The following is a 25,347-nucleotide window of genomic DNA, read 5'->3' on the forward strand; positions in this document are numbered from 1 at the left end:
AATAAATCTCTAAGTGTTTCTTCTCAGGTCTTTTGCCACAGAGATGAAAAATGAACAAAATATCAGTATATATATATATATATATATATATATATATATATATATACATATATATATGCACACACACATACATATACACTTAGATACATATATACTTAATTATATGTGTATGAATTCTATGCTTAATTGATCCAAATATACATACATGCAATATTAGCTGCACACAAATATTATGTATAATTAACACATGAAAGTGACTGGTTCCTGGGCTTTCTGCGGATGTGAGAACTCCATGGTGTTCAAGTCCCTTATGCTGAATGTACAGTTTTTCCATAGAATCTCTTCATACTCAAAGCCATTTCTGGTTATAACTACTGCCTCGTACAATGTTAATGCATGCAAATAGCTGTTAAATGGTATTGTTTGGGGAGAGAAAAATGCCAAGGCAAAAAGTATGCATATATTCAGTACAGACACAGATTTCTAAGCACTTTCAATATCGGGTGGCTTATTGAAAGGATAGAGAATACACAGATTAGTAGGTTCCACTGGCATGTGCTTGCACAAACACACATTCCTATATACATACATACCTTCATTCATACATACATGCATACATACATATATACACACATACATAATTGAAAGGAATTCCTTATTGATTCTAAATCAAAGTTCTTATGAATTCATTGAACATGGAAGCCTGGCATGGTGGTACCTTCTCTATCCTTTCAATAAGCCACCCGATACTGAAAGTGCTTAGAAATCTGTGTCTGTACTGAATTTATGCATACCTTTTGCCTTGGCATTTTTCTCTCCCCAAACAATAGCATTTAACAGCTATTTGCATGCATCTGTAGCCCCAGGCAGTTACAAGGTTAGATCACTTAAGCCTGGGAATTTGAAGTCATCACGGGCAACATGGCAAGATCTCATCTCAGGGAAAACAATACCATTAACCATAACACAAGGAAAGAAATTATTTGTTTGCTTTTTAAAACCCATTATTAGAAAATCCTCACAGTTTCACAGCTAAAGTCAATGAATGCATCGTCCCCAACCACTCAGGGAGAGCCCTGACCAAAGACCTTGCAGAGCTGGGGAAGGTTATTAAGCCAGCTATGAATTGTGAGATGTGAGAAACTCTGCAAGCTGACGAATCAGCTTAGGGGCTGGCTGCCTAGGTGACAGGACAGAGTACTGATGCCAATGCATCCTTTATAGGGGTCTCTAAAGCCCTGTGTAATGGCCATTCCTTGTTGTCAAGTTGACTATATATGGAATGAACTACAGTCAAATGAATTCACATGAATTGGAGGGCTCACCTGCGATCCAGATCTTGAGACTGGAAGACACAAGTTCCTGACCTGGATCTTGGCATGTGGTCTTGAGGCATAGTGGCCATGAAAAGCTTAGGCCCAGGCAAGGTAGTACACACCTTTAATTCCAGGAGACAGGCAAGTAGATCTCTGAGTTTAAGGTAGCCTGGGACAAAGCAAGCCCCAGATCCAGGTGTGGTGGGACACACCTTTAATCTGGGCTACACCTTCTGCTGGAGACCTACATAAGGACATTGAAGAAGGAAGATTTTCTCTTCTTTGCCTGCTAGCATTTACTTGCCAGCACATCTGTTGGAACCTACTTCTACAGAAGACCAGCTGAAACAACTAGCCTTGTAGGACTGAGAAACTACTAGATTCTTGGACTTCCCATTCACAGCTGACCACTGTTGGATTAGTTGGACTACAGACTGTAAGTCATCACAATAAATTTCTTCAATATAGAGAGACACTCCATATGTTCTGTGACTCTAGAGAACCCTGACTAATACACCACGTTCTAGGAAATGGGAGACAGCCAGTTCAGATTTTGCCTCAGGCAGAATTGAGAGTAAAACATTACATAAATAGATAAATAAGTAAACAATAACAAAGAATCTAAATGTAAATTTTTAGCTGTGATTGAAATGCAAGATGAAAATAGTGTTAAGGAGAGATTTGGATCAGGAGAGCAAGTTTTTACATCCCTTCATCCCACAAACCTGGGGGGTGGGAAGATCTGGAGAAAAAAAATTAGAGCGTGTGTTCAGTGTCCTGAACTCCAAATAAGAGCTGAGTCCTTGGTCCCCACAGAGCTCAGGGAAATCTGGTAAGACACTTGCTGGCTGCCTCCCTTCTTTATGAAGAGGGGTCATGACTTCAGTGACACTTGACATGTCATGTGATAGGAGCAAGAAGTTGGTAGAGAGGCAGCTTGAGTCAATCAGTGAGCCCCAGGGTTCTTCTTATTGCCTAAAGAAGGGTTGATGGAAGAGATGAAGGGAAGGAGGGAAGGAGGGAAGGAGGGAAGGAGGGAAGGAGGGAAGGAGGGAAGGAGGGAAGGAGGGAAGGAGGGAAGGAGGGAAGGAGGGAAGGAGAGAAGGAGGGAGAGGCCCAAAACTGAGAGCCAAACAGAAGCCACAATGTCTGCGCCACATACCCCATTTCTATCCCAAGGACGTTGCAGCCCATTCCGATAGGTCAGGGCTCAGTCAGGTGACAGAGAAGCCTGGACCACCTAGCAACAATGGGGGCTGGGTGTAGGGGTAAAACTGCTAATATTACTGAGGTTTTTCTAGCAGCAATAATCGAAGTGCTAAATTGGATAGAACTGACTAGCTGTGGCTACGATTACATTAAATTTTTCCACAATCTACTTATTGGGGTTGGAATCAGAATATAAATTATACCACAAGAAATGAAAGAAAATTGCAGCCTGTGACTGTGAAATTAATGTGCACGACAAGGCTGATGGAGCCTTCTCAGGCTGAACTGCTTTAATACTGTAAGTGAATATTTGGTTAAGGTCAAATTCTATCCAGTGGCAGCAGCTTTAGGAATCTGGCTTTTGAACAGGATTCACCAGTGTTGGCCAGCTGTCTTGACTTGTGCCTGGTCTTACATGCTCTCTGACCTAGCACTGGGATGGTTCATAGCTTCAGTCCATTCTCACCAAGCTGCAGCCCTGCCTAGAAGAACATAGACCTTGTAGGTCTTGGGCCCTGGCTGAGAGTTAAGAGGGACATTAAACCACACAGCTTCTTGCTGTGGGGAACAGAAAGCATGTACCATTCTGTCCATCTCTCCTCTCCAGTGTCATACTGCAATTGTTTGTCTGTCTGTCCACCATCCATCTTTCCACATATCTGTGTATTCATAGTGCTAGAGATTGAACCCAGGGCCTCATGTATGCTAAACAAGAACTCACCATTGATCGAGGTCTCTTTACATAAGCTAAGAACCCTGAGCTTCAGTGTTAGTGACATTTTGTATCTACATTTTTTTTTTAGTCAAGGATGGCTAGTTTTCTGCAGAATGCTGTTAGACTGACATAGGTCAGAGTAATTTGGAAGCAATAAAAAAAAATTGTCAGAGGTCTGTGCAAGACTTGATAAATTGATTTTTAACTATCCCCTAACAGATTTCATGACGATGGGGAAGACATTTAAAACACCGTATAAGGACAGAAAGATGTTTTCAGTGGCAAGCAATGGAATGATCTCCATTCCAGAATGAGAGCAGATGTCATCAAAAGGCTGGTGAGGAGATCATGGCAGACCTCTACTTGGGAGTCAAATATGAAGCTACTTTTTTTTTTTTAATTCTGGAAAACAAACAAAATAGAAAACCATTTATCTGTTGAAAAATAGGGCCTTGTGAATCCATTAGTGTAGTCTCCCAAATCCATTAGAGCAATCTTCTGCGATAGTTCAGTATTCTTCGGTTGGGGGGGGGGGGGAGGGAGAAGAATAACTAGGTTGGTAAAATGTTGGTCTGGCAAACATGTGAAAAAGAAAGGCAGGGTGCTGTACCCTTATAATTCCAGTCTTGGGGAAGTGGAGACGAATCTGGCCAACTGGTCTACCTGGCAAGCTCCAGGCCATGAAAGACTGACCCCAAAATCAAGGCAGACATCAATTAAGGACTGACAACCTAAGTCTACACACAAATACATACATACATACACACACACACACACACACACACACACACACACACAGTTATGCTCAGAGTATCATATAGGTAGAATTTGTACCATACTTAGGAATGTCATGTAAAACATTTCAAAAACAATAAAAAAATTTAAGAAGCTGACTACAGTGACTACAGCCAGGATCCATTAGTATTGAGAAATTGTATTATAACTTCTCCAGTGTGCTATAATGGATGATCACCTGTTGAAAATGCTCTACAGTCCCATGAGAAATCCTGTAGGTACTACTGTAATTTGTTTTATAGAAACAAAGGCAACCAGAAATTTCACCGCAACCTAAACACATGTCACCAGATAATGGAAAAAGTACACTTCAGGAGCAGGCAGCCGAATATCAGTGCCAGGGCTCTGCCACACTTTGGATAATTTCCCACTGACTACTTGCAGTATTTTTGTTTTTCATGCAGTGACTGTTGCCAAAAATCTACTTATGAATGAACAATACAAGCAATTTCTTCTTACCGAAAGCAGGAACCACCAGACAATTACAGGGCACGCAGGTTTTTAAGGCCTGGGAACTGAGACATGCAGGGCGCTTCAGGAGAAACCTGGAGATCATTAATGGGCTGGTTATCAATCCATGGGAATTCTGTGACTGCGGTAATTTACTTTAAAACAACAACAAAAAAGGTACCATGTAAGGAGGACCTACATCCAGAGACCTCCTAGCGCACTATATGACAATGCCAAGCAGAGGTGCTACCTCACAACTGGTGGCCTTCTTGCTTTGTTTCACTTTTCTTCATCCTCTTCCCATCCTTTTACTCGAAGCTCTTCCCATGGCATTTATCGGACAAGTCATACAGGTTTCGAATTCTCCAAGCTTCGACCTCAAAACACTAAGTTCCATTCTTCAGCATACCCAACTGCTATTTGTTTTTCTCTGAAACCCAACAGCAACCTGTGTCAGGCCCACAGCACAAAAAGCATTAGCAGTTGACCATATCGTACAGTCAGGACATAGCCGACCTGAGTACAGCAGAACCAGGATTCCATGTTGGGAAGCCTACTGAAGGGAGGATGTCACCAGGCTAATGACTTCAGCGAAACATCGTCTGTCAGGGGGAAGGTGAAAAGCCATGCCAGCTTGAAAAGAGTTGACATCTCCAGAGAAATTCGGAAGTTCCGGGGAAGTCTTGGAGAACGATCTGTGGAGACCCCCACATTAAAGAACAGGACCCAGGGGACGTCACAAGGACTGTAGGTGAAGATCAACCCCTCCTAGTCTATGCAAGTGAGCAGACTAGTCCAGGTGAGCAGGCTAGCCCAGGAAACAGAACACAGCACCGAGGAGAACCACGCAAAGGAGAGTACAAGGATCCTGAATGGGAGAGCTGGGCACTACAATCTCCAGGAGAGTAACAAAGGTTGCCTGCGGCTAGGGAGGAGGAGGCAGAATTCGGGCTCTGGCCAAGGGATCAGCAGATAAATCCAAAGAGGTCAAGAAGGAGTTGGAGGGGGCAAGCCTTCAGTAAACAGTAGAATTGTACGCAGAGTAGTGAAAACGCTCAAAGAATGCACAATTGTGACCCCTTCACTGGCTTCTCTCACAGCTGTGTTCCTATGCACGTACACTGCCTCCCCCTCTGCCCCCGCACACATGAGCTTTGCGTCAGAGGGGGAGAAGAATAGATTCCCTGGTCCTTCGAGAGAGAGCAATATGGAAAAACACGGACTTCCATGTCTTTCAATTAAATTAGAGATCACTACAGGCTCCACAGTTCAGACCCTCTCTCAAGATAGGAAATGAAATAATGGACAGGCTGGGGCTTGGGCGGGGCTCGGTAGCAGCTTGATTGCGCCTGGGTTCCACACAACACTGAAAAATGAGGACTGAAAACAGAGCCCACAGGAGACTTGTTAATGCCAGAAAGCAGCCTCAGTGAAGAATGGAAAGACCCACAACTATTGCCACCGCAACCTCCACGTTTTCCTGCCTCTACACCACAGAACAGGGAGAACACATGGGATCTTCACTTGGCCCTGGGTGTGGAAGGACCCCCAGGCCCCAGAATCCAACTTCCAGTCCTCTTTGACCTGATGCTAGAAATTATAACTTGACCCAGACCCTTAGCCGCTCAGGTTCATTGCCTGTAAGCCTTCTTCAGGGCCATGTACGGCAATTAATGAAACTATGTTTGCAAAAGGCTTGTGGAACTTCCCTTATACACCTAGAGAGGTATGTTATGAACTGCCCCCCCTACAATGAGCTGATTCTTGGGGATCAAAAACAGCAAGGAGGCAAGAGCTGAGCTGACAGCAGCATTTGCTAGGGACTTGATCCCCTCGGTGGGTTTATTTATTTATTTTTCAAATAGCAATTTGGAAAGAAGTGCTCACATAAAGCAAAGAGGAGTCAAGGGCTCGAGGGCTCTGCTGGCATCTTGGGAAGAGTCCAGTGCTTCTCAGATAAGTGGATATTAGTCCAGAAACTTAGAATACCCAAGATACAAATTGAAAAACACATGAAACTCAGGAAGAAGGAAGACCAAAGTGTGGATACTTCGTTCCTTCTTAGAAGGGGGAACAAAATACCCATGGAAGGAGTTACAGAGACAAAGTTGGGAGCTGAGACTGAAGGAAGGACCATCCAGAGACTGCCCCACCTGGGGATCCATCCCATAAACAACCACCAAAACCAGGCACTATTGCAGATGCCAACAAGATTTTGCTGACAGGACCCTGATATAGCTGTCTCCTGTGAGGCTAGGCCAGTGCCTGGCAAATACAGAAGTGGATGTTCACAGTCATCTATTGGATGGAACACAGGGTCCCCAATGGAGGAGCTAGAGAAAGTACCCAAGGAGCTGAAGGGATCTGCAACCTATAGGAGGAACAACAATATGAACTAACCAGTATCCCCAGAGCTCATTTCTCTAGCTGCATATGTAGCAGAAGATGGCCTAGTCAACCATCAATGGAAGGAGAAGCCCTTGGTCTTGCCTTAGTATAAGGGAATGAATGCCAGGGCCAGGAAGCCGGAGTGGGTGCGTTGGGGAGCAGGGAGGAGGGGGAGGGTATAGAGGATTTTCAGAGAGGAAACTAGGAGAGGGGATAGCATTTGAAATATAAATGAAGAAAATATCTAATTAAAAAAAAAGAAAATTGGTCATAGAACAGAGTAACTTAAAAGGATGTGGGTAGGTTAATGCTGTCACAGAGAAACTTTCGGGGAGAAACCATAGAACAAAGGCCATGACGTTTTCACGGGGTATCCAGGCAGACTCGTTCCTACTGGATTATTCATGGCTGGCAAAGTTTAAAAGGAAAGAATGGCAAACATTCCATTCACTACTATAAAAAGAAGCTCCAAGGCCAAGTACAGTGGAATACACCTGGAACCCCAGCACTTTGGAGGCTGAAGCAGGAGGATTGCTAGTTTAAGGCCAGCTTGGGAAAACCCTACTGAAAAAAAAAAAAAAAAAAAAAAAAAGGAAGGAGGGGAGAAGGGAAGAAAGGAGGAAAGAAGGCCAAAAGAAACAGGAAGGGAGCGAGGAACAATGGATTAAAGAAAAACACCGAAATAAATACATGGTGCATGAGAAATAAATGGGCCACCGCTTCCACTGTCTTGGCTACTGAGCCTCTGTCTGTCTGTCTAGACTATTCTAAGGTCACTGTGGTTCTCCACACTGCTGAGCGTCTGGACGTTTGGGCACACTGTGAAATGCCTTCCAGAGTGCTGCTGAAGCCCCCAGCGCCCCAGCTTTCCTCCCCAAGGCAGTGGAAGGCATCCTGCCCCAAGGGGAAGCAGGATGGAATAGCAGGGCAAGCCATGCACACCGCCCACTTATCTGGGCTCCAGAGAGTCCCATGCCATTCTGGTGAACAGAACCACTGAACCATGCCCAACCAATCTTGCTAAGCAAACCACAGGCTGCCTCGGCTCCCAATCACCACTTTGTAAGACGCTTGGGTTCTTGGGAAGTCTACTGTGGTGTGACCTGAACGGAGCCAAGAAGGGAATGTGCTTGCTTACCTGTTGGATGCCGATTTTGGCATGAGCATGCACAAGGACTGTGTTCACGTCAACACAGCTGGCAACTGCAGAGGGCTCAGGCTAATCTTCCCGGTCCACAGGCTCCGTGTTTACCTGCCTACTCCTCGAAATTTGCTCAGTAAAATGGGTTCTTCCAAGCCTATTGTTTTTGCCTCACTGATGTCATTTAACAATGAGCGCCCCTCTAAATCAACTTGCCAAACAACCTCCAGCGTGTTTTTTTTTTTTTTTTAAATCTTTAATCTTTCTCCTTAGGTACTCTACAAGTGTCCCTGTCCCTAAGAAACGACCCCCTTTCCGGCCTCTCCTTCCTTCTGCTCAGATAAGCGTAGGGTTGCCTGTCCTGGATATGATCATCTGTCTCCGCTTGGTCTCATCACTCAGCACCAGTATATCCCAGAGCCCCAAGCACCTCACCTCTGCATCTCCTGACTTCTGTGCCCTCATTGCACTTCTCCTCTTAACTGTTTCACCCTCAACTTTCAGAAGGCTCCCGGGCAGGGCTCTGCATTCCTCTCTGTTCTAGCCCTAATCTAAAACCTGCAGTCCTGCAGGCAGCTCAAATTACTACGGCCTCCCAGTAAATCTTAGTCACCCCGTACCTTTGAGAGCTACAGATTCCCTTTTAGCTCGTCTTACAAGCTATTTTATTTATGTATTTTTTTAGATTCAGGCGGAACCTTGGCAAATAAGCCCTACTGTGATTGTGCCATCATCTTTGGAGTCCCTTATCTGTAAAAGATGCCCCCCCCCCCCGGACCAATTGGTTAAGTGTGGTCCTGCCCCACCGCCACGCTTCTCTTCCTTTATGATCATACAAAGTCCTTGGTTTACATTCCCAAATCTAAACATTAGTCATATTTTTGCTTTGGATTAGCTCAACTGCTAGTCAATGAATCTTTAGCCTGGAGTTTAGCAGGGGCCTTTACGAAATTTTGTCTGTAGAAGACAGACACCTGTCCAAAGGTAGTGGCTGGAAGGCAGGGGTAATTATATACGGAACCCCAGCTGTGAGAAAGAATGCATAGGAAGCGAATTCATTATTGCCTAAAGACTTAAGGAAGGGGGCTCCTGTTAGGAGATGCCCACTGGGGCACGAGTCATTTGTTAAAAATTATTTTAGTCATTAAATTTAATGAATTTATAAAGCGAGTCATTATTTTCAAAAACGAGGGGGGTCAAGCTCATAGTCCCACCCTAGGCTTCGTGCTGGAAATGTTTATGGCACGCCAGGTCTGTAATTCTCAGTTGCTTTTTTGTTTATGACCGAAATCCAAGATAAAAGTTGTAACCACTCACTATTGCATACATTATAAAACAAGCGACATTTCATCAAGGTGGGGGGGGGGACTTTCTGGAGTCTCTGGGAGACTCCAAAAAGAAAGTGCTTGGGGTCCAAGTGATCTTTACTTTTGGATTATGAAATGCAAAAGTTAGAACAATTTTAAGACAAAGTAACTATAGATGCAGTTCTTAAAATATAAAGATAGTGTATTTAAGTTAAAAAAAACAAAAAACAAACAACAACAACAACAAGAAAACACTCCATCAGAGAAATTCAAACCCTCAGCTGTCCTGCCTCCCCTGGCTCCTGTGTCCTCACATATACAGTGCAGACAGGTCCAGGGAAGGTTTGCAAAGAAGAGACAGAGGTTGTGTTTCTGCATCTAAAGGCCCTGCAAATAAGCTCATTAGGCCTGGGTTTCCCCACACAGTAAACATGGGTGCTAATTAATCTGGAGGAGCCTGCACACAGGAAACAAGACAGAGACCAGGCAAAGGAAGGGCAGATGCAAGGAACAGATATGGATCGTCCAAACTCCAAGCCCCCACACCCCAGGGCAGAAGGGTACCCTGTGGAGCAGTTACAGAATGAAAGGTCCTACCCACCCACCTTCTGTGGGACCAGAGCAAAGGCCACTCCTGGATGGTGATGTCCTTTGTCCCAGAACTGAAATCAAGCTGAAAGGCTTGTTACCCTGACTAGAGAAGAAAAGTGCTTCCACCCGGGTGGAACACCTGGCCCGAGTCTACTTCAGTAAATGTTACTAAAATTAGACAGCTACCTGGAAAGATTGGATTAGATTGTTTCAAGCCACCCACCTCAAACCCGGAATTGCAACAGAGAGTCTTTAGGACATTTATTGCTAAGACATCTATTAGAAATCAGTCGTTCATAGTAGTAACAAGATTTACTTTATTTCTTTCTATACCGAGTATTAGCAGCTCACATTAACACCATCAAATTTTAAAACAACCTGCTTTAAGGGACTGAAAAGATCACAACTTACAATCATCACACTGTGTACCCATAAACTCCCAAGATGATTATCACCAGAGCCACCAAAGCATCCATCGGAAACTGGACTTCACAAACGGCCCTGGCAGCCAACTTTGCTCCTTCTTTTAAAGCCTCAGAAAGGAGTCCAAAGCCTGAGTTGATGCTGGAAGAAGCATCAAGACTTACCGGTCAGCAGGGCAAATGTCTTGTCACCAGCACTCTGAGAGAGGCACAGTACAGCTCTACCATGCTGTGCCCTCAGGACCTGGAGGCAGGAGAGCCATCTCCAGCCAGCCTTCACCACACACCACCAAGTGCTGCCCTGTCCCCAGAGGACAGGAGCAAGGCTGGGACCTGTGGCTTAGGAACAAAGGGCAGTGGAGTTTCTGGGCTCTGTGGACAACGGATTCCCTTCTTGCTTCAGCTATTTAAGGAGGTTGTGCTTGCCGGACAAACGCTGCCTCACTGTCTTCCTGTTTGTGTCTGAGCTCAAACTTCCATCCATTTCCCCAAGGAAGACTTACTTTCAAAGTGCAATTAGCAGTAGGAAGCTGACCTGGAGAAGCGTGGCAGTGAGTGAAGGCTGAGATCTAGAGCCATGCCTTCCCTAAGTAGACACGGGCTCCATTAGAAGTTCTGTAAGAGTCGGAGGCAAAAGCTGGATCTCTTGTGATATAGAAGGGTTTCTCTTTTCAGACTTTTAATGTGAAATGTAGAAGGGAAAGAATTTGTGGCTGATTAATTCAATATGTGCCGAGCCATAATGCAGACACAAACTGCGCCTATGGTCAGAAGGTAAGGGTTTCATTGCAGACAGCTTTGCCACTGAAAGCTTCTAAGATCTTGACACAATTCAGTCTCTTCTGGACCTCAAAGTTGTTCATCTGAGTTCTTGGGACTAATAACGCTTACTTTGCAAAGTCTCTGAGAGAAGTGTGAGCAGTGAATAGAAAAGGTCTCATGCTTAGGCTCATCTGAAAGTCAGATCAGTGGAAAATGGGGCTTGGCATGCAGAAAGCTCTTGTGTTCCATCCCCAGCAACACACATACACACACACACACACATACACACACACACACTCACAAACACACTCATACACACTCAATTACACTCACATACTCATATATATGCTCACACAACTCACACATATGCACATATACACTCACACATAAGCACATAAACACATATATGATCACAAAATACAAGTACACTCACACATGCACACATACACTCATATACACACATATATGCTCACACAACACACATATACTCACACAACACACACACATATATACTCATACAACACACATATACTCACAAAACACACTCACAAACACACTCATGCACACTCAATTATACTCATATACTCATATATACGCTCACAGAACTCACATATATGCACATATACACTCACACATATGCACATATACACTCACACATAAGCACATATACACTCATATATGATCACAAAACACAAGCACACACTCACATGCACATATACACTCACATACATGCACATACATATTCACACAACATACACACATACACAAACACACACACAACACACACACACGACCATTCTGTAATTACAGCATGATGCTTAACTTCCTGACTATTGTTACAGACTTATCAGACAGCAGTAGCTAGATTTTTAAAAGCCAACATATATCCTCTCAAAAATTACAGGTTAGAACTGTAGCTAAGTTGTAGAGTGCTTGTCTAGCTTGCTCTGAAACTCAGGTTCAATTCCCAGCACAGGAAAAAAAAAATGATTTTAATTAAAAATGGTATTTTTGTTTACATGCTAGGCAATTGCCCCGTGAGCATGAGGATTTAAGGAGAGGTAGAAAACTCACTTGCTCTCCAGTTGAACAGTTTCAGTGCCGTTAACTGTTCTGGGCACATAACATCACTAAATACATGTCAGTGGGTAGTAAATAAATCACGGTTAAGTGAATGAGAGGATAAGTCCATCATTTCTGACAAAACCAGGCACAGTGTTTGACTGACTGACATGAGTTCAGGCTGAGCATCTGTATGAAACCCCAAATCTGAATGGCTCCCCAAAATGGAACCTTCAGAGTATCCCTTTGAGTCTGGACTTCCAGTTTCAGACATTCTGATCTGGGACGTGCAAATGTCCCAAAGCCTTAAAAAAAAAAAAAAAAAAAAATGGTTCTGAGCTCTAAAATCTTACAGTAGATCTCAGATATCTGGAATATGTATGGGATATATGGTGCGTAGGCACCACACCACAGTAGTGTGTGCACACAGCAGCCACTTCCAAGGAGGAAATCCCTGGGGGGTGGGGGTGGGGGGGGAGGGTTAGTGAGAGGAGGAAAAGCTTTTGAAAATAATCTCAAAATCAGAGCTGTACATTTACTTTTATTTTTACTATTTAAACTAGAGCAAAGGTTTAGATATCGTTGAGATTTTTAAACAAAGTGTATTTTAGTGATGCTCCTTCCCACATGCGCATCTCCCCCCTCACCTCTGACCCCTTATGACCTGCCCCCTTCCCATCTCCTTTCCTCTGTGTTCTGTGTCCAACCCCACCCCCATCCTTTTTGATCACCTCCTGCTGCCCTGTGCTGGTCTCCTTCCTAGTATCTGTGAGGCTCTGTCCACATGAGTTCACACACACACACACACACACACACACACACACACACATGCATACAGCATACAAAAGGGTTAGTGTGTGAGGGAGGTTGTGCAGTTTGTGTCTTTCTGAGCAGGAGTCCTCTTGCTCAGTATCATGCTTCCCAGATGCACCCACACTCAGGACTGGTTTTCTGGGGAGTCAAGTCTGGAATATACACGGGACCATAGGTGCAATGCTCAGTAGAAGTTAACTCACTGAAGAGAACTTCACTTTTGAGTTTCTCATGCCTGTTTCTGTTAAACCTCTAAGCTTGCTCTCTTGAGCCCTGTATACCCCGGAGAGGGTGTCAGGAGGGTGTCAGGAGACTCACTGAATTTTTTTTTTTTTTTAAGAGCATTACCCTGACATGAAGAATAAAGACTTGGGTCCCTTGTGGCTCTTATGAGCCACTTACTAATGTTTGATACAAGCATGGCTGGGGGAGAAGATAGTATATGAAACAATCCACTGTTTAGGTTTTCTCTTTACTGCCTGAGACGAGGTCACAGCAGACAAATTCCTTGGTGGTTATTCATGAATCCACGCGTAAGGAAGAAAGTGGTTTCATTGGGTATTTGTCCGTTTAATGTAGAGACTAAGAGAGATCAGACTTTCAACAGTGCTCACATGAAAAGGTCCTGTGGCACACTGCTCCCCTACTTCTCGTGGGCTTTCCTCCTTTTCTTCAGGAAGAGAACTTCCCTGGCCCAGGACTCTTCAGGCTCCTGCTTTTTAATGTAAAATGAGACCAATCCCATTAAGCTGTCCTTGTAAGTGGTAATCACGGAAAATAAATATTTAGCATTGCTAGCTCTGAATGACGTCAGTTCAGTTCCCAAATAGAACCAGTCCGATCTTATATGTAAGCCTTCTACAGATTTCGCATGACAAGTCTCCAAAGAACAGAGGAAGGTGGTGAAAGAACACCAGACTCCACCGAAGCCAGGGGTTCACCTCTGTGGAAGGGCAAGCACCTGTCTCGTGTGTGAGAAGACAGACGGCTGCATCCTCCACAGACACAAGCCGCAGAAGAACTTCTGCTGTCCACAAGGAACTGCTCTCACCTCTCTCTCTGACCTCACTTTTCCAAGAAAGGGTTCCCCCTCTTCTTCCTCTAGTTTCTCCTCTAGCTCAGAACTGCAAACTCCAGGAGGCGTTTTTAATGGACTGATTACAGATTCTACAGACTTCTGAAACGGATTTTTAGCAGTTTGGGGTTTCTCAGCTTGCACTTAGCTTCCAGCCTGGAAAGTGCACAGAGTTTGTGAACTCAGCTCCAGGAGGGGATCAAGGCACTACTAACTCTGCCTTTTCCAGAACAGCAACTTCAGCCTGGGGCTGGGGGAGGGGAGGCTGGGGCTCTGCGAAGCTCCCAGAAGCTCTAGCATTCCTCCCCAGGCATGCTGCTCTGTAGCCAGGTAGCTGCAGTAGAAATCCTTTACAGCCCCCTTTCTGGCACACTTAATCAAGACCTGCACCCACTGTATTTGATTAGTGAATAAAAAGATAATGTCAGGGAGCCGGCCAGGGCTCTGGTAGGCTGTGTTTGTTGTTATGCAAGTTTCACTTCAATGCAATCTATCAATAACTGGGGAACATCTAACATGGCTAGTATTAGATAAATGTTTTTCTACAGGATAGAACATATAAAGATCTGTCTTGTAGGAGAAGAGAATTTATAGGTCTGACAATAAAGGAACAAATATCACAGAACTGTGCCTGCTGTTCGCAGATCCCAAGTACACACACATCACAATAAAAAAAAAAAAAAAAATGGTTTTCCTTGTTCTTTGTTGTGCGGCCTTATAGTGGGTAAAACTTCCCTACTAGCTGGCTCCAGTAACTAACCTGTAAGGAATAAGGCAGGTAAAACAAAGTCACACTGAGGGGTTCATCTCCACAGAGAAGTATTGTTACATTAATTCCAAGAGTGCAGGACTATGTCTTTCTGAAGGTGAGTAACAGAGACAGTATCTCTTGCTCTTTGTCTCCATCCTAACTTGCTGCAGGGAGACTGGGCTGTGCTCGGAAGCTGACACCGACTGACAGGTTAACCTTCCTACTCTACAACTGATGCAAATGCTAAGAAGACAGACAGAAATCACAGTAGCCAACAAAGGTAGCATGTAATAAGGGAGGGACATACAGCCTGACATCAAACTTGCCAAGTACACAGGTTAAGGCTGTAGCTCAGATGGAAGAGTGCTTGCTCAGCAGTCATGAGCCCTGGGTTTCATCCGCAGTAAACTGAGCCTTCCTGGAACATGTCTGTAAGTAACTGTGTCTGAGAGGCAGAGGCAAGAGGACCGGAAGATCATCCTCAGCTAGAAAGTGGCCTGGGCGCCAGCCTGGGATACAGGCAACATTGTCTCAAAACCAGAATACTCAGCACAAAGTAAGAAGGGCATGGGTTTGCATCCACTTTCAGCTGAATGATCTCAGACAAACTTCTCAATCTCCCTGAACTGTGCTTTCTTCAGGAATGAAAATGACCACCTTGTCAGGTCTTGGCAATAATGAAACAAACCATAAATGCCAACCCCTTAACGTAGTACTTTTAGAAATCCTCAGTTGACAGCTCAGATATAGAGACACAAAAAAACAAACAAAACACATTTGAATGGACAGAGATACTTAAACCCATACAATAGGAGATTCCTTCTGACACCTGGAAGAATCTGAACAACACAAGCTGCCCCGGACCCACATACTTGATACATGAAAGATGACGTAGAAGAGGGTTTCGGAAAGAGTGAGAGTCCCAAATCACCCCGTACCTCCCAACTGCCATACCACTTACCTGTCTGAGACGAGCCTCCTCAGTCCTGGGTCCAATCTCAGTACAACTGACCCTGCACTCAGTGATCTCCTGTATTATTCTGTAGAGCGTCTCCAAGGGTGCCTTAGTGTCTAGAAGGCTCATAGTATGTCCTCATAAACTGATGAGATTGTCCTTTCAACTATAAACAACTATGAAACCAGATTAACTCTAAGCAACTGTTTACAGATATGAGGCACAGGAAGTCCAGGATGAGGTCCAGAGACGAGGGACCAAGCAGGGCTTTCTGGGAGTTAATCCCAGCTTTCTCTCTGTCTGACAGGAGGCTCCAACTGCAGAGGGAGACCAAACTCAAGAGCACTGTGGTCTCCTTCAGCTGGGGACACAGAATGGCATTCTGGGAGGCTCAGGCAGAAAGAATCTGCGAGGGAAAGCACCAAGTGCCAGACAGGAAGGAGTGAGGCAGACAAAGAGCTCAAGAATCCACAAGGCATTTCCTTGGGTTTGAGGCTGAATATCAGGTCACAGTGTTCAGGGTCAACTTTATGGAGTCTGACAAAAAACAAATGAGTTTCTATAAGTTAAACAATCCCCCCAAGTCCCCTTTGCCTGGCTGACATGTGAGCCTTGTCCAGTGGGAATAGAAAGTCTTTGTCAGAGAGTCTGGGGCATTAGGTCACGACCTCAGAACTCTACTTCGGTGAAGCTCGGTCATTTCTGAAAGGCTAAGGTCTGCCCTAAACATTTTAATGGAAATAAAACAAAACCTTCACTTATCTTGTACTAAACAGCAACAAGACGAACACAAGCCCAGCATTCAGGCAAATGTAACCCCCATGCAAGGAAAGAAGGGGGGACAGTCACAGGGATTTAGACACCGCTGGATGGTGGACCTCACACACCAGCAAATGGAAGCCCAAGTGTAAACATGCTCAGATTACAAAAACGCCTAAAAGGAAACCCACAAGGGGACAGATGGAAGACAAGAACCTTGAGACTCTCTGGAGATGAAAGATATGTCTGAAATGAAGAATATATTAGACAGGCTTATCAGTCCATGGATAGTCACAAAATAAGAATCCAATAAATTTGAAGACTAAACAATATGAAAAAAAAATCCAAACTGGAACAGACAAGGTTGGGGAGGGGGTGCAAGAACTGAAGAGTTTCCCGGTGACCTGTGGGACAAAGAATAATCTAACAGACCTGTTAATGGAGTCCTAGATAGGACCTGGGGGGATGGAAACCAATTTAAAAAAAAAATAGTGGTTGAAATCCCCCACCCCAAATCTGTTGGAAATGATAAATCACAGCTTGAAGAAACTCAGTGAACTCCAAGAAAAGACAAGGAAAAGGGAAACGAAGTCTTGTGTCATGATACCCTCACTGAAAAACAAATAAAGAACAAATACCAGAAGCAACAGAGTAGAGACAGAGGTCCACAATGACAAGGGAAAGAGAGAGCATGAAATAACATCAGAAGAAGCTGCAGCAAAAGGCGGGAAAAGGGCATCTCTAGAGGGCTGAAAGAAAAAAAAAAAATGCTTAGCTTCTAATTCTATATCCAGTGGAGTGTTTTCTTGGGAAAAAAAACTGGATAAATAATGTCTTAGACATATTCAGGAGCACAGAGGACACACAGGCAGCCACTCTGCCCTTTAAGAAGTATTGGAGAGAGTTTAAGTTCTGGCAAAATGATACTCAATGGAAACTTGGAATAACACCAGAGAATCAAAGCTTTGGGGTGGGAGGGAGGTACGGACACAAAGAGAAACCTGTTTTCTTGCTTTTTATTCCTTTCAAGTAAGAGTGACTTAAAACAAAAATAGCAACAATATATCGTACAGCATGTGACGGATGCTGCAAATGCATTGTATGGCAATGGCAGCCAGCAGTTCAGGATGGAGAAAGCAAAAATTACAAAGGCATCAGGTTCTTACACTGAATGTGAAAAATGATACGGAGAATTGAAATCTGGTAGTGTAAAGTATAAAAGCACTGAACAAAGAGATGTATCAAAAGACAAGACAAAAAAAAGAATTAAAAAAATTTTTTTTCCAAGAATCCAAAAGAAGGCCAGAAAAAAAATGGGGAGAAAGGTGAAGAGGAAACAGTGGGCAACTACAGCTGCACATATCCACCACCCACAGGAAACAAACTCTAACTAGAAAGACCCAGGCACCCGACACAGCTACCATCCACAGGAAACACAATGTAACCATAAAACACAGACACCAGCTACATCCACCACCCAGGGGAAATACACTGTAACTATAAAGTCACAGACACCACACAAGGTTCACAGGAAGTACACTGTAACTGGTAAGGACACAGGCACCACACAGTGGAAGTCACAGTGTAGACTAACTGTACCACATAAATGCTAAGTCTAAGGCTGCTGGGATGATCACACTCAATAAAGCACAGTCGACCCCTGTGTCACCTACATGTAGCAGGTGTGAGACAAGGTCAATGGAGACTGGCAGAATAGTCATGGGAGAGTAAGCAGCACCAAGATAAGGCCAGAAGACACGTGTGTGCATGCGCGTGCACGCGCGCGCGCGCGCGCACACACACACACACACACACACACACACACACACCAATGAAGATCTGCCAATGCAGAAAGAGAAAAAGATAACTTGGGCAGTAAAAGTATGGCAGTTTGGATATGAAATGCCCTCGGCAGAAGCCTACGTTGTAGTCTTGATCCCCATTGATGGTGAGGTTTGAAAGCACACTGGAAACTTAGGAAGGAGTAGGTCATTAAGGATGTCGTTGGGTTTTTATCTTCTCTGGACCTCTTTCTGGATCCCTCTGTTGGCCTCAGACCACCTTGATGGTAAGAGTGTCATTCCACTGCTTCTTCCGTGATACTCAGCCTTGTTACAGGCCAGAGCGCACTAGGGCAAGGTGACCAGGAGTGGAAACTTTGAGCCAAAGCAAAGGTGTCCTCCCCCACCTCTCGCTCATGTTGTCTTCTCAGATGTCTCTCTAACTTGGAGTCCCAAGCTGCCGTACAGGGCCCCCTCCAATCTCAAACAGCCCCATGGGCAGGGCCTAGCATGAGAAGGCTGGTGCTGGGCTGACAAGCTCTAACTCCAGGATCATGTTGGGAACAGTCATGGGCTTGATTGTTCTTTTATTAAGGAAAAAAAAAAAGAGCCAAGAAAAGATAAAGACTATCAGTATCAGAAAACAGAAGATGATCCCCAAACCCTACCCTACAAATGGAAAACAGATGATAATGACGTATTCTTAACTGGTACGCAGTGTATGCCAAGAAACCCCAGTTTATATGAAAGAGATATAGTCCATGCAAGATGAATTACTGGAACTGACAGGGAGAAATGGAATCTACTCATATGTTTAAACATGCTGATCTTGAATGTAGGGTACTCCCACTGGGAAAACTCCAGGCTCAGAAGCCTTTACTGATACACTACTCCCCAGCAACAGAGCAACATGCAATACGAATGTGCATAGAAGACACTGGCACAGGCCTGCTCCACTGTACAAAACCAGGTCTAACTCAGAAAACCCACACAAAGTGGTTCTGAGAATGAAAACCTAAAGATGGGCCTCATTCCTAAACACACAGGGAAGGCCTGGCTCCCACTGATGACACTGGTCCTGGTGGCTAAAGTCTGTGGCCAGCATTTGTGTTGAGTCAGAAGTTTTGCTTCCTGTTTTTCTTAAACAGAAACACCTGGTATGCAACCAACACCTACAATGTCTGTTTTATTTAAAAAAAAAAATCTTTCACAGGTATTATTCATTTATTTATTTGTATCTTGGCAGGTGACCTCTGTAGTCACCCCAGGAAGTCAGAAGACAATAGGAGACCGTTCTCCCTTTGTACCACTGAACTAAGGTCATCAGTGCCTTGGTGGCAAGAGCCTTTATCTACCGAGCCATCTTACACCCACCTACAAACTTTCGATACTTAGATCAGGCTATAGCATGCCAAGTCCAATGACTGTCTTCAGACTGGAGTTGACTAGACACAGAGATTGGATGCGGAAGTAACTATTGATCTGGACTCTAAGAAAAGCTGCTTCCAAACACAATATGACGCAGCGTGCTCACTGCCAGCAGATAGTCATTCTCCACTGGATTTCAACCTCAAAGAGTCCAACAAACTTGAGGTCTTGAAGGCACGGTATTCAATGTCTGGACCAAGTTAGTCCCTGGCTGAGGCCTTCTTTGAGACATGCATCATTTTCCTATGGACTCTTAACAGCATTTGAAGCCTCTCTTCCATGTGTTTATTATTCGAACTAAACCCAATGGGTTACTGTGTTGGTAAGCACACAACAAAACTAAGCATAGCCAAGACAGAAGAGCAGGAGATGCTTTACGACCTACAGTTACTCCCAAAGCGGTGTGCTCCGCAACTCAGGAAACAGGAGGTTCCGCGTCAAGGGATCTATACATATGTGTATAGGGGTGGTTTTCCTGAGCTTGCTGAGTTAAGCATTACTTTCCTGAGCATGCTCAATATGAGGTTCTACAACACACACACACACACACATACACAGAGAGAGAGAGAGAGAGAGAGAGAGAGAGAGAGAGAGAGAGAGAGAGAGAACTGTGCTCTTCATGACCTCCTGAGCAGGTAGAGGTGGTAGCAGCTTTTCTTGTTTTCCTCTCCTCTGTCCAGTGGGTTTTCTTTCAGTACAACTTGAAGAATTATCCCAATGTTCAGATTGTCTGGGCACTTGCCATGAAAGTTTATTTGTACTCAAACAGCAGGAAAAACAAAACAAAAAAACAAACAAACAAAAAACTTACATAAAGCCAGATTGGAATTCTGGCCAGAGATTAAGAGTCAGCCTTAAGCTTGGTGGAACCCAACCCATTCATCACCATCAAAACACATGTGACATTAGCATGTTTGTGATCCCTGACCCATATATGTGTCTATGACCACAGGTCAAAAAATGGTCCACATCTAGCTAAGTCTAAATACCAGTTTGAGTTTCTGTACAACAGGTAGAGCAAAAAGAGAGAGACTGGTGGCTTTAAACACCATGGCGGGCAGCAGACAGCAGCATCTTGAGTGTTCTTGTACATGAACTAAATGATGTCCTGATGCAAATGAGAAGTCTACAAGGGCAATAATTCGGAGAGTGGTAATTTAATAACCTGACTTATCTTTGGAGGCAATTTCCACATCAGAAGGTCTGATCTCAATATCAGGGTAATATACTTATCTCGTTCAATGAAGCAAAGGCCTAGATAGCTTCAAATGCATAATAAAGAGAATCTTTTATCTATATAAGTCTTATATCTTCTGAAATAGGGGAGGCAAGAAAATAGAGAAACCAGGAGACTTGGCAACCTGATGCGGTATTACTATCTAGTAATTATCTGATTTTAGTATTTTTCTAACTCCCCCTGTTTTTGTTTTGTTTTGTTTTGTTTTGTTGTTTGTTTTGTTTTGTTTTGTGGGGTTTTTTTGTTTGTTTGTTTGTTTTGGTTTTTTGTGTATGTGGCTGCATAGCCAATCTCCAAGGCGATTACTCAATAAGCTATGTGGGGTGTAGCTAGGGAAAGAGAAGGTACAGAGGCAGGTGGCGGGAGGAGCTGTGTGGACATTCACCTCATTTCAGAACATAAATCCAATCTCTGTAGCATGGAGCATGCTTCACCTTGGCCCAGGCTCAGACTGAGACACAGGAAACGGATCCTTCCCTCAACAACTATTTTTTTAGTGCCTGACCATGCCAGGCCCACATTAGAGACACACAGCAGCAGGCAGCCGAGATGTATGTGCCCCCCCCCCGACCTCATCAACATAACTGTCTAAAAGATGACACGAGTTGGCGAGGATGTGGAGGAAATCAGAACCCCTGTACGGTGTCGGAGGCACCTCAAATTAACATAGTCACTATGCAAGTCAGAATAGAGATTCCTTAAAACATTAGAACCAGAACTAACCTATCACCCAGAAACCCCACTCCTGGGCACACAGCCAGAGAAAGTAAGATCTGTACGGAAGACGACCATGACCCCCATGTTTATTACGGGGCCACTCCTGAGAGTCAAAAAATGAAAACAAAGTCCCCACAGGCTGATGAGTGGATGCAGAAAAGTGGCTGTACGGCCACACATTTTTAAGAAAGAGTCTTTTTTATCTGGAAACAACATCGCTAGAACTGGGTTGTGTAAAATAAGCCAGGTCCAGAACGATAAAAATGCATGATCTCACGGAACCCACAGCTCACTGATTCGGCTAGCCAGTGAGCTACAGGGTTCTGGCTATGTCTGCCTCACCAGCACTGGGGTTGTGGGCACACCAGGTCTTACTTTTACACGGGTGCTAGGAAGCCAATCCCCGGTCTCCGCACACATGCAGCCATCACTTCACCTACTGAGCTACCACCCAACCTGCCCAAGGAAGGGATCAAGTAGGGTTGGATACCCATGCGTGTCTTTTTTTCTGGGAGTGAAGAAATCTGTACGTGAGGCTCTGGCTTCCTTGACAACTTGAGCAGTCCCAGAATGGCTGCTGGGAACAAAGCCAGAGGAAGCAAGTGAGACGGGACCGTGCCCTGAGCACAGGTTGGCAAGAAGACCTAGTTTACGGAGAGCTGGGAACGGCCAATGACGGCTACTGGCAAGGATTAGTAATTCCACCGTGCCTACGGAGGGCATGAAGTCTCGGGATGACGGCTGCTTTCCCCTCGTATTTCGAGGAAGGCCTGAATGCCTTGCCTTCTTTCAACAGCTTCTCTCGTAAGCTACTTTCCATGATGGGTTCACTGTTGAAAATGAACCACGGGAAGGACAGAAGCCGCCGCCGTCAGAAAGTCACATTCATCTCCGTAAATGAACCGAGAGCAAAGCGCCCCCCCCCCCATCCTAATATTCTGTTTTAAATAATGGCAACCTTTCATCTAGTTCTCTGATACCGCAGCTCACCTTATCCCACGTCCCTCCAGGGCGGGAATCTAAAGTGATTTATTATAAAAATCATAAGATACAGATTAACCATTTACTCGCGTGACCATCTGCTTCTCTAGGGTGTTTACACCACACGAGTCCCCTTCCCGGTTCCCGCTGTGCACCACTGTACTCTCAGCACCGACAGGTACTCTCAGCACCGACAGGAGGGAAGGCGTGACACTCAGCAGTGCCACTTAATAAGTGTCTCTGCTCAATCCCGGGTGAACAAAAACATTAATTTATTAAGCATCACGACTTCAGTTTCAATTGAGCTAGTATAAAGTAGCCCACGGTACACACGCTGAGGAACCAGGATTGCTATCAGGACAAGGTAAGCAAATGAGAGACAAATGTTCCTCTACTAGGAAGCTACCGATCACATGGATACATAAACTACAAACTCGGTTCCTGTACTGCATGTATATGCGTGGAGAGTAGAGGAAGCTGTTTCTGGATTTTTTTTTTTCCTCCTAGATTTTTTAGGAATAATGAAGACAGGATCCTTTACAAAGTGCACACTAGGGAGTGAGCCTTCATATTATCTGAAATGTCCCACCCAAGTCACATCTGAAGCAGCAACTCTGAGACTTCCATTTTTTTTCAGACCTAACTTCCTAAAGGGGGGAAACCAAACATCCTGGGCCCAGACCAGGGACACCAAAAGCAGCTCTAGCAACAGTATTCAGAGATGCTCTGAACACAGGTGTACATCCCCATCCTCCAGAGAAAACACCTGAATTTGGTTTCTCTTCCCTACATTGCTATTTTACTGATGCAGATATCAAAATATTAAAGTCGTATATGCCAAGTTAATGGAAATAAGGAATACCAGTTTTTCTACATACAAGTATTTATGTCTCCACGTTATATGTTCAATATGGCAGTTCATATACTTGGGCACTACACTGAGTGAGACTCACAGATATCCTCCATATATGTTACATTTAAAGGCCATTTTCTAGATTTTCATTAAAAAAAAAAACAACAAACTTCAGTGTTGGGATGTCATTCATTGGTAAAAAGGTGTGTTTTGTATGTACAAGACTGTAAAGTCAATCTCTCTCTCTCTCTCTCTCTCTCTCTCTCTCTCTCTCTCTCTCTCTCTCTCTCTCTCTCTCTCTCCCTCCCTCCCTCCCTCCCTCCCTCCCCCCTCCCCCCTTCCCCCTTCTCTTTCTCTGTTATCTTTTAAAACACTATCAGGATGTTATTAGCTCTAAGAAATCTCGCCTGTTCACTTAATGATAAACAATTTATTAGATGCACCTCACCTGTGTTCTTTTTTAAATTATTGTTTAAGTTAGCAAACTAATGGGGTCCCCATGGCATTTCCATAGTGACTTAGCATTTGTATTCCTGCACAAAACATCATGACCAAGTCAGGACTGGAACTCAAGCAGGTCAGGAAGCAGGAGCTGATGCAGAGGCCATGGGGGGAGGGGATGTTACTGGCTTGCCTCCACTGGCTTGTTCAGGCTGCTTTCCTATAGAACCCAGGACCACCAGTCCAGGAATGCTCCCCCCATCACTAACTGAGAAAATGCTTCTCAGCTGGATCTCATGGAGGCATTTCCTCAAGGGAGGCTCCTTTCTCTGTGATAACTCCAGCTCGTGTCAAGCTGACATACCAAACCAGCCAGTAGACGTACACATGCATCCGTACACATGCATCCGTACACATGCATCCGTATGTTCTGTTCTAGTTCCCTCCCTTCCTATGCCTCTCTCTCTACTGTGGCCACAAGTACCCTAGAACCGATTCCTTCCCTTCCCTGAGATAGCCCCACATCTTCATTAATGCCAGAGGTATCTCATTACCCCCTCCTTCTAGGCTCCCTTAAATTTCTTCCTCTTGTCCCTGGATTCTTTTCCCAGTCTTACTAAATGTATGCAGGTGCGCATGACCAACACACAGACACACACACACACACACACACACACATACTCACATATACACGGACACAGACACACACATACACATACTCACATACTCACATGCACACATACACGCACATGCACACATACACGCACATACATACATACATGCACACATACACGCACATACATACATACATGCACACATACACGCACATACATACATCGATTTGTAAATTCATTTTACTTACTAGTTTTATTTTTGAGACATGATCTCATGAATCCTAGGCTGGCCCTAAAGTAACTGACCATGGTTTTGAACTCTTCTCTGCCTACACCAGGAATGTGACACCGCACCTAGCTTGTGTGGTTGCAGAGAACCCTGGGTTTGTGCATGACAGAAGCACTGTGCCAACCGAGCTGCATCTGCTGAGCTAGGTTCTGCGTACAAGAGAGAACCTGTGATAGCTGGCCATGTGGCATATGCCATCAAGCCCGGCACTCAGGAGACAGGGACAGGTGAGTGTGAGGTCACTCTGGTCTTCAGAGTGAATTCCAGGACAGCCAGGGCTACACAAAGAAGCCCAGTCTTTAAAAAAAAAATTAACATGATGATTTTCCTGCGAATTTCAAGATTTATTTTTCTTTATGGATGAATAAAACTCCTCCGTGTATACGATATCTTCTCCTTCTTTTTTTTTTTTTTTTTTTTTTTTTTGGTTTTTCAAGACAGGGTTTCTCTGTATAGCTCTGGCTGTCCTGGTATTTACTTGGTAGACCAGGCTGG

General features: G+C 44.4%; 1 protein-coding gene across 4 annotated transcripts in view; it reads right to left on the reverse strand.

Moving 5' to 3' along the window:
- The window catches only part of Arhgap28 (Rho GTPase activating protein 28), a 154,194-nt gene that overhangs the window by 89,374 nt on the left and 39,473 nt on the right, over window positions 1–25,347 (reverse strand). Inside the window, exon 1 of one of the 4 annotated variants that reach the window (XM_029531605.1) lies at window positions 10,838–10,957. The exons of 2 other annotated variants lie outside the window; for them this stretch is intronic. The gene's annotated coding sequence lies outside the window, so the exon portion shown is untranslated. Of the gene's footprint in view, window positions 1–10,499; window positions 10,669–10,837; window positions 10,958–25,347 lie in introns of those variants that run through there. One more of the 4 variants, XM_029531606.1, reaches the window with a different exon arrangement.

The sequence above is a fragment of the Mus pahari genome, chromosome 18 (genome assembly GCF_900095145.1).
Source record: "Mus pahari chromosome 18, PAHARI_EIJ_v1.1, whole genome shotgun sequence".
NCBI classification, from domain to species: Eukaryota; Metazoa; Chordata; class Mammalia; order Rodentia; family Muridae; genus Mus; species Mus pahari.